Consider the following 10,695-nt stretch of genomic DNA (forward strand, 5'->3'; position numbering starts at 1 on the left):
CTTAAATGTAATTATGCAAAGGATCTAGAAAGAAAGAAATGTTAAAATCTTATTTCATGGAGTCATATTGCTGTAGGAGACCAGAGGGGCAAACGAGCCCAGCCCCCTGCCAGACAGGAGACGCCATCGAGCACTCCTGACATATGGTTGTCAGGCCTTTGTTTAAAGACCTCCAAAAAGGATATCTTTCATTGATGATGCATGAGAATGTGAACCCAAGATCTCTGACATCTGTTTAAGATAAAATTTTAAAACTATTAACCATCTGTTTTGGAGGGCAATAGGGCAAGGAGGGCAAGAGGTGAGCTGGTAATTAAGGTTCATTGTTGAGACAAATGTAAGATATATGACTACTTATTTGTCATTTATAGATAGAAGAATATATAGCTTTTTGTATCCCATAAAAGGCAATAGGAAATGGGTGTATCTTTTAGGATTGGTTATAGCAATCAGCCAATAGGAAATTCAACCAGGCTGATTGGACAGAGGCAGCCAAAGGAGGAGCAAGGGGGCTGGGCTGAGGGAATATTAGTGCTGGCCATAATGGCAGGAGACCAGGCCAGAGCTTGGCAACCATATACCACTGTGCCTCTCATTTATTTGTCTGACAAATAAATTATTATTTTAATTTCTCTATTGCTGCGTTGAATATTTCATTCCAGCTAAGCGTTAACCACAAGCAGGGTGCTACAGATGGAACACAAGAGGAACCTATTTCCATTTGTGGTGGAACTGCCCACGCATACGAGCATTTTGGACATAGATACACGCAGAAATTGAAAGATAAACTGAAGAAATTAATCAATTGTTCTCCAGAACTTTTTTATTTTGACAATATTTCAAGACTCAAACAAGGGTATTCTATCTAAAGAACAGCTAACGTATTTACAGTGGTGCCTCGCAAGACGAAAAGAATCCGTTCTGTGATTCTCTTCGTCTAGCGGTTTTTTCGTCTTGCGAAGCAAGCCCATTGACGGATCAGCGGATTAGCGCTATTAGCGGCTATTAGCGGCTTTTAGCGGCTTACCTGCTGATCGGATCAGCTGACAAGCGGCTTAGCGGCTTAGAAAAAGGGGGGGAGGAAAAAACCCAGCAGGAACTCGCAAGACATTGTCGTCTTGCGAAGCAAGCCCATAGGAGATTCGTTTTGCGAAGCACCTCCAAAACGGAAAACCCTTTCGTCTAGCGGGTTTTCCGTCTTGCGAGGCATTCGTCTTGCGGGGCACCACTGTACTAATCATAGCTAGATGGACCACAGGGCAGCACTGGAAGGAGTTAGTCAATCTTTCTATTCAATCTTGGTATAAGAACATTTGGTCTAGTGTTCAACCTAAGACTGATACAGGGTAAAGTAAAACCACAAGATTTCTGTGCAATATGGTGAGACTTTTCTCAACTTAATGTGGATCAAAATATGTACACTTTTTCCGGAAATAGCCAAATCTATGTGGACATCACCTTGCCAACAAAGGTCCGTATAGTAAAAGCTATGGTTTTCCCAGTAGTGATATATGGAAGTGAGAGCTGGACCATAAAGAAGGCTGATCGCCGAAGAATTGATGCTTTTGAATTATGGTGCTGGAGGAGACTCTTGAGAGTCCCATGGACTGCAAGAAGATCAAACCTATCCATTCTGAAGGAAATCAGCCCCGCGTGCTCACTGGAAGCACAGATCGTGAAGCTGAGGCTCCAATACTTTGGCCACCTTATGAGAAGAGAAGACTCCCTGGAAAAGACCCTGATGTTGGGAAAGATGGAGGGCACAAGGAGAAGGGGACGACAGAGGACAAGGTGGTTGGACAGTGTTCTCGAAGCTACCAACATGAGTTTGGCCAAACTGCGGGAGGCAGTGGAAGACAGAAGTGCCTGGCGTGCTCTGGTCCATGGGGTCACGAAGAGTCGGACACGACTAAACGACTAAACAACAAACAACAACATATGGACACCATAGATCAGGCACACATATTTTTGGTGATTGTTTCACTTCCTCTTTATCATCATAGCTGAAACACAACTATACCATTCTTAAAACAAATAAAAATGAGAGGACATTTTTGCAAGGGCTAAGTTTGGTTATATGTTTTCTTTTCCTTCCTTTCTTTATATTTGTATTTTTATCTTGAAAGTCAATAAAGGTATACTTTAAAATAATGATATGTGAGCCAGGGAGTCTGTTTTTCAAACTTTGCTTCAGCACTCACTGGTTGTCCTTGGGCAAACCGTTGATCTCTCATCTCATGCGAATAATACTAATGGTCTCCTTTGACGCCTGCTGTAAAGACTAATCAGAGAATGCTTGCAAAGTGCTTTGGACAATGGAAATGTGGTATAGAAATGTGATGTCCTGGTGAATGACGTGGTTAGTGTACTAAAAAAGGAATGGGCTTTGTCAGAAAACTCATTGGGTGACCTGAGATGCGTTTAGCCTAGGGTTGCCATATGTCCATGAAATCCAGGACATGTCCTCTTTTTTTTGGGGGGGCAACATGCCCATCTGGGGGGGATGTTTACATTTTAAAGGCAAAGTCTGGGTGGGTGGGGGCTTGTTTGTTTGTTTGTTTTTTTATTGTGGGTTTCTTTGCTCAGGCTCGGCTGGGGGCTGCTCTGCTTACAGCATATATAAAGCACAATAAGATACCAAATATTAAAAGCTTCCTATGCAGGGCTGCCTTCAGATATCTTCTAAAAGTTGTGCAGTTCTTTATTTCCTTGACATCTGAAGGGAGGGCATTCCACAGGGCAGGTGCCACTACCAAGAAGGCCCTCTGCCTGGTTTCCTGTAACCTTACTTCTCGCAGTGAGGGAACCGCCAGAAGGCCCTCAGAGCTGGACCTCAGTGTCTGGGCTGGACAATGGGGATGGAGACACTCCTTCGGTATACTGGGCCGAGGCCATTTAGGGCTTTAAAGGTCAGCACCAACACTTTGAATTGTGCTCAGAAACGTACTGGGAGCCAATGAAGGTCTTTCAAGACCTACATTGTGAGAATAAATTGAAGAGAAGATAATTGATGCTTCTGACCTTTTCTTGCTTTTAATTGTATGGTTTTGTGTTTTTATTACTGTAAATTGCTTTCATATATATATATATATATATATATATATATATATATATATATAAAATGACACAGAGGTTTACAAATATTTTAATAAAAAATAAACTCTGTACACTGCTCTGAACTCTTAAGAGGAAAGGCAGGATTGAAACACAGTGCATTGCATATAAACATTTAAAAGGCATTATTGATCTTAGAGATTTCTGCAGAAGAGGAAAAAGTGCTCGGCTGACATAAAAAGACAATTATACCACTAAAACTATTATCAATTTCACCTGTGCTGAAAGAGAGAAAAAAAGACATTATTTTTGAAGCAAAATGGTCAATTATACTATATTGTTCTGATGTGGTAATCAATATATAATATGCTATGGTATTTCAAAATGGCATGCCATCTTTTCTTCAGACCATTTATTTAGCTGATAAAAGTGGTACTACGTGGCAGCACTATGGAGAAGCGTTTTGACATCAAAACCTGGGACATCTTGCAAATGGCAGATATGATCAGGTGGAGAACAATGGGGGTGAAACCAATCAATTTCTCTGATTCCTGCCTGTTTTAAGTTATTTACTATTGATACATCAAATGCTATTATTAGCCTAGCGGACTATGTCAAAACAAGAGTATTGATGAGATGTCCTGGGAGTATGAGTCTCAGTGCTGCAGGTTATCAGAAGCTACCCCTTTGGGTAACACATGGTCTCTGCTAAATGAAGCATAGAAAAAAAACCCTGTGCTATTGTTGGCAGGCAAATGAAAAATACAATGTATGCTGCTATGAGATTTACTTGTTGAGCAGATTAAGTCAATTTAAGCGTTAGGGTGGGTTGCCAATGTGAAGCTCCCCAGACCTTGTGGACTACAACTCCCATCAAGTTGGAGCACGTAAAATCTGGAGAGCACAAGATTGGCTAGCGCAGTCTTAGGATATTATCCTATCCTCACCTCACATGGGCTCAGAATACTTACTCCTGGTCAGGTATCTGCAATATCAGTGTGGTGTAGTGGTTAGAGTTCTTGCAGAATGGGTTCTTTATCATCCTCCAAGGAAGACAGACACAGCAGTAAGGTTTGAGCATGTTCCTTCCCTTACAATGGTCAGCCATTACACACTGCAAACTGGACTTTAGGACCAGTGCCAACAAGACTTTAGGACCAGAACTCAGTTTGAATCTCCACTCAGTCATGGAGTTCACTACGTGGCCTTGGGTCAGCCACCATCTCTCAGTCGGACAAACTCCAGATGAGGGCTCTGGAAAGTCTCATTTCGAGAGACTAAAGGTAAGTTCATAGAAACCCCAGTGCATGTTAAAAGTCCATGTGAGGAGGCCATGGGCTATGTGGTCTAGCTCTGATCACATGCTGCTCTCCCCCTCCAGATGCATATTTGACAACTGGGAGAAGGGGCTGTATATGTACAGAGGAGATGCTGGGCCAATCATGATCCCCTTATTGCACGGAAGAGCTCTATGCGTGAAGAGCCCTCACTCCTGGTCAAGGGACACTGGTGGCGCTGTGGTCTAAACCACTGAGCCTCCTGGGCTTGCCGATCAGATGGTCACTGGTTTGAATCCCCACGACAGAGTGAGCTCCCGTTGTTCTGTCCCAGCTCCTGCCAACCTAGCAGTTCAAAAGCACGCCAGCGCAATTAGATAAATAGGTACCACTGCAGCGGGAACGTAAACGGCGTTTCCATGCGCTCTGGTTTCCGTCACAGTGTCCTGTTGCGCCAGAAGCAATTAGTCCTGCTGGCCACATGACCTGGAAACCTGTATGCGGACAAATGCCGGCTCCCTCGGCCTGAAAGCGAGATGAGCACCACAACCCCATTGTCGCCTTTGACTGGACGTAACCGTCCAGGGGTCCTTTAACTTTACCTGCTCCTGGTCACCATATAATGGCCAGCGAGGAGTGGGGCTAGCCTGCATATCTTTAACACATGAAGGAAGTTCATCTGAATCACCTTACCCCTCATAAGAGAATTTCAGTTTCTTGGGGAGAAGGAATGACTTAAACTATGTTAAACCTATTGAAGCAGAGGAGACAATGGAATTGCAGACACTAGTCTGAGCATTCCCAGTTTAGGAATAGTGCAGGCATTTAATGCACACCATTAGCTGGTTGCAGAATTATCATGTCTAGAAACAGATCCAAAATGCCAAAGTAGTTTTACAATCAGTGGAACCTGACACTTAACCCTATCTCAGCAAAATGACAATGTTTCCCATTTTTTAAGAAACAGTCATGGCTATGAAGTTCTGATGGTTTTTAAATAAGTTTGCTTGCTGTGGTTTGACAATCTCCCTCTTGGTTCTGAATTTTGTAAGCCTGGGCACATGCAAATAAGAACGGTGCCACTAAAGTTTCTCAGTCGCTTGGATCTAATATTTTGCATACTATGTTTTATGAATAAAAACAATTTTGGTTGTTAAAAAAGAACACCCTATGTCAATATGCTTTTGGTCTATAGTTAGTTGAAAAGACTTGTGCTGTGGGGTTGTTGTTGTTGTTTAGTCGTGTCCGACTCTTCGTGACCCCATGGACCAGGGCATGCCAGGCACTCCTGTCTTCCACTGCCTCCCACAGTTTGGTCAAACTCAAAGCTTCGAGAACACTGTCCAACCATCTCGTCCTCTGTCGTCCCCTTCTCCTTGTGCCCTCAATCTTTCCCAGCATCAGGGTCTTTCCCAAGGAGTCTTCTCTTCTCATGAGGTGGCCAAAGTATTGGAGCCTCAGCTTCAGGATCTGTCCTTCCAGTGAGCACTCAGGGTTGATTTCCTTCAGAATGGACAGATTTGATCTTCTTGCAGTCCATGGGATTCTCAAGAGTCTCCTCCAGCACCATAATTCAAAAGCATCAATTCTTTGGCGATCAGCCTTCTTTATGGTCCAGCTCTCACTTCCGTACATCACTACTGGGAGAACCATAGCTTTAACTATATAGACCTTTGTTGGCAAGGTGAGGTCTCTGCTTTTTAAGATGCTGTCTAGGTTTGTCATTGCTTTTCTCCCAAGAAGCAGGCGTCTTTTAATTCCATGGCTGCTGTCACCTTCTGTAGTGATCATGGAGCCCAAGAGAGTAAAATCTCTCACTGCCTCCATTTCTTCCCCTTCTATTTGCCAGGAGGTGATGGGACCAGTGGCCATGATCTTAGGTTTTTTGATGTTGAGCTTCAGACCATATTTTGCGCTCTCCTCTTTCACTAATAGATAGTACATTTACCGGCCCTACCAGTAGAAAAAATGAGGCAACTACTTTAGGTGTTAGGTGCTGGGGGTCAGTATCTGTTGGAGGGTACAGCTTTGTATGCTACAAGGTCTGTCCTTAACTGCTCCCCCCCGCCACCAGTAAACTACGTAGCCTGCTGCCCTCCATTGCAGTGAAGTGACTTTCAACTGCCAGTTCAGTTGGCATCTGTATGTGGGATAAAGAGGGCAAACCCTCTTGTCCTCCATCTCAGGCAGAAAAATGTATTGGTCTGACCCTTCTAGCTGTCTTTGTTGCACCCTCTCATCTCAACATAAGTCACGGTGAAAGTCTTCTGTTACTCATCTTTTTCTGATTATGTGCCCAAACAGTCTGCAAATAATCAAATAATTCATACTGGGTTATCATTTAAAGACCATTTTTATAACCTACTGGATAGAAAGTAGCTGAGTTAGTATTAATAATGTCTCTGGTAATTTAGTTCATATTGTAATTATTAATTCTAAGGCATATGACTCCTTGGCAGGCTGCAGCTCAGAAATCCTTACTTTTGATTAATAATCCTCAAATGAAATTGTCTTCCCAAAGTCATGAAAGACAATGAGCGGTAATGCTTTGGATACGATTCAGATAATTTGCCATGGAAATGTTAACAGTCCCGTATTGCTTAAAGGGGCAGATCCTCAACTGTGAATCTGAAGCATTCGTGCATGGAGAATCAGGGTCAAACTGGACAAGAAATGACATGCAACTCTGTGCATTTATTGTGCAAGAACTGAAAATGCAAATATGTTTCTTCTGTGTTTCATTTTTGATTGCAAGGTCCGCCCGGACAAGGACTCCATAAAGCATCATGCATGCCATTGGCATTCGATAACTGGATAGCAGAGAACGGCTATATGCCACCAGAGCTGCTGTAAGCAAGCATCTGAGCTACACACACACACACACACACACACACACACACACACACACAGAACACTACTATAAGAAATGTTGCCTCCTTACTTGGTGGCCCTATCAATATGTTTGCAACCACCTTGGACAACTGTCCGCCGGATGGTGAGCTCTAAATTAAAAAGCAAATGAAAGCAACCTTTTTAGTTGATGCATGCTGCAAGATTGTGGGGAATGAGTTGCATTTGATGTTAATTAGCTTGGATCTAAAATGCAGACTTTAGCTGGAAGCCCAATGATACCATCCCCTCCTCAACTCTCTGCTTGCTCTCCTGCTGCAAACGGCAAAGGAGCCGAATTCGTACTCAATAGAAAGTGACACAGAGTTGATTAGGATTTATGACTAATGTATTTTGATGAATGTTTGGAAGGGTGTTATGGTTTTACTTTCCTATTCCAGGATACATTCTATTCTTTTCTTTTTATCATTTCCCATTCCCCCAGCTAGCTGGACAATAATATATGATGCTAATAATCTGTCAACCTCAGATATTTTTAGGAGATTACCTAAAAGGAAAAAGTAGCTTACCTGCAAACCGTACTTTGGGAAAAATGATTTATTGCACTGCTTAGAATATGCAAGCCTCGTTTTTTAAAAATTAAAGCTAAAAATAGATTGAAATTTTTCCATTTCTTACTTCAAGTAATTACAAACAGAGGGCATTTTTAGAGATAGAGGCACAGTTCAGTCACCATGTTGTTGAAGTATGGTTACCTTGCTTCTTATTGCATTGTCCAATCTACCTCTGGAGCTTTGGCAGCCCCGGGGAAGATGTGGCAAGGTGTTCTCTTCTTTTCCCCCACGCAACACAAAGGAAAAGAAACAATAAATCCAACCACAATGTGTCTTCTGACATGTGTGCTAATGTTAGTGATCTGAATTTCAAAAGGTAGAGAATGTCGGTCATAGTTAGAAGGGGGAACCTGCAAAGTTGTGGTCAGAGGTGGTGAGAATGCAATAAACTTTAAAGCACCTGAAGGACCAGGTGCACAGCCTGGGAGTCATTTTGGACTCACAGCTGTCCATGGAGGCGCAAGTCAATTCTGTTTCCAGGGCAGCTGTCTACCAGCTCCATCTGGTACACCGGCTGAGACCCTACCTGCCCGCGGACTGTCTCGCCAGAGTGGTGCATGCTCTGGTTGTCTCCCACTTGGACTACTGCAATGCGGTCTATGTGGGGCTACCTTTGAAGGTGACCCAGAAACTACAATTAATCTAGAATGTGGCAGCTAGACTAGTGACTGCGAGTGGCCGGCGAGACCATATAACACAGGTCCTGAAAGACCTTCATTGGCTCCCAGTACGTTTCCGAGCACAATTCAAAGTGTTGATGCTGACCTTTAAAGCCCTAAATGGCCTCAGCTCAGTATACCTGAAGGAGCGTCTCCACCCCCATTGTTCAGCCCGGACACTGAGGTCCAGCGCCGAGGATCTTCTGGCGGTTCCCTCACTATGAGAAGCAAAGCTACAGGGAACCCGGGAGAGGGCCTTCTCGATAGTGGCACCCGCCCTGTGGAACGCCCTCCCATCAGATGTCAAAGAAATAAACAACTGTCAGACTTTTAGAAGACATCTGAAGGCAGCCCTATTTAGGGAAGTTTTGAATGTCTGATGTTTTATCGTGTTTTTAATATTCTGTTGGGAGCTGCCCAGAGTGCCTGGGGAAACCCAGCCAGATGGGTGGAGTATAAGTCATAAATCGTTGTTATACAATTTTGAGGCAGGGGCAGTCAAAGCAGGGGACCACAGTGAGAGACAACGAAGGGGTGTGCTAATGTTGTGGATGGGTCATGGTGATAATACTATAAGGTTACTTCCTATTTCTTAAGCACCGTGTTAGTCATAGGACGTGTGGATCCTTACAGACTCATTGTTAAAACCATGTTTATGGAAGACAATTTTACTCAGCTATGAGTGATCACCAAAGAAGAAAGCAACAGCAGCAGCAAAATAAAATTAAAGCAAAAAAATACATGGCTGATGCTATCCAACGAGGGCCTCAAAACTTGTCAAAAAATTCTGGGTTTTTTTGTGCCTCTTAAAGTCTCTTCAGTTTCAAGGGGAAAGCTCTTGAGAATCTTTTTGCTCAGTCCTTGTGATACGTAAACATATGATAACCAGGTTTTGCCTGTGCGATGACATCACAGAAGGCAAACAAAGCCAGTTGCGAGTGAAGGCAGTTCTTCCTTGATTCCTCACATAGATGATCCCGCCAGAGCAGGGAGCAGCTGATGTCACTGTGCTTTGTAGCCAATCCCACGTTGACGACATAAACTGAGAATGAATGAAGTCCGTTGAGAGAATGAAAAATGTGAGTTATTTTGGCTTAGTGTTGGGCAATAATCGGCTGATATTTTAACATTGTTTTAGTGCAGTTTTTCCCCCTGCACCAGATCACTTCCCACCACCCTGAGCATATGAAAAGGATCCTTCAATGTCACCGGCCTCGCTTTATAGAAGCATAACAATAGCTCGGTCTCTGCTTTTGCAAAAATGAACCTATAACTATATCATAAACATTTTATGGAACCAAGATGTAACGAGATCTTCCTTTCTTTATTGGTTGTTAACATGATTGTAGTACTTAATACTACACTGGGGAGCCCAGTCTCAGTCACAGTTCAGTTCTACATATATACCTTTCAACCTTGATGCAAGAATAATGGTTTCTTATTAAGCTCACTCATAAAAAGTTTTGAAAAGTCATAAGGGACCTTTTTATCTCGCTGGAATCTACTTGAAGGTGGATATATTTAAGTGAACACACAATACATCGGGGCTATAGTGCCTGATGGTCTGAAACATACTTTCAAATATTAAAAAAAGCACAATAGGTTTTCTCCTTTCCCCCTTCTAAAAACAATGCCAATTCCACCTAAGGTTCAATTTATAATCTTGGTGTATATCCCTGAGGGTGTGCTTGCTCTTGGAAGCAGTTTACAAAATATCTGTTTCCTACACACATTCTTCTCCCCTTAAACAGTTCACTTTGCTTTGCGATATCCACAGTATAATTTGACCTCTAAATTTAAGAGGCATTTTCTTATTACATTTTAAAATCGCGCTGCCACATGCTTTTCATTTATTGCTACTGGAATACCATCCATGGTGGGGGAGTGGGGGGAAGCAAAGGGGGAAAGGAAATGTACAACCGAAATTCATTGGCTTTATAAATGTGCTGTTACGGTGCTAAGCTCGACTATAACACAAGGAATGTATTTTTGTATGAGCTACGTGTAAAATGTTCAGAAAGCCTCTAAAAGCCTAATTTCACTCCCATTTTAAAATCAAGAGTGTGACCGCTACAAAATTCTTCCGGGACTGGATCAGGTAATGGAAGATAAAATTCTATCTAGTGAGTAAGGTAAAGGTAAAGGACCCCTGGATGGTTAAATTCAAAGGCGACTATGGGGTTGAGGCACTCATCTCACTTTCAGGCCAAGGGAGCCAACATTTGTCCACAGACAGCTTTC

This window comes from Podarcis liolepis (genome assembly GCF_965112155.1).
Source record: "Podarcis liolepis genome assembly, contig: HAP1_SCAFFOLD_47, whole genome shotgun sequence".
Classification (NCBI taxonomy): Eukaryota; Metazoa; Chordata; class Lepidosauria; order Squamata; family Lacertidae; genus Podarcis; species Podarcis liolepis.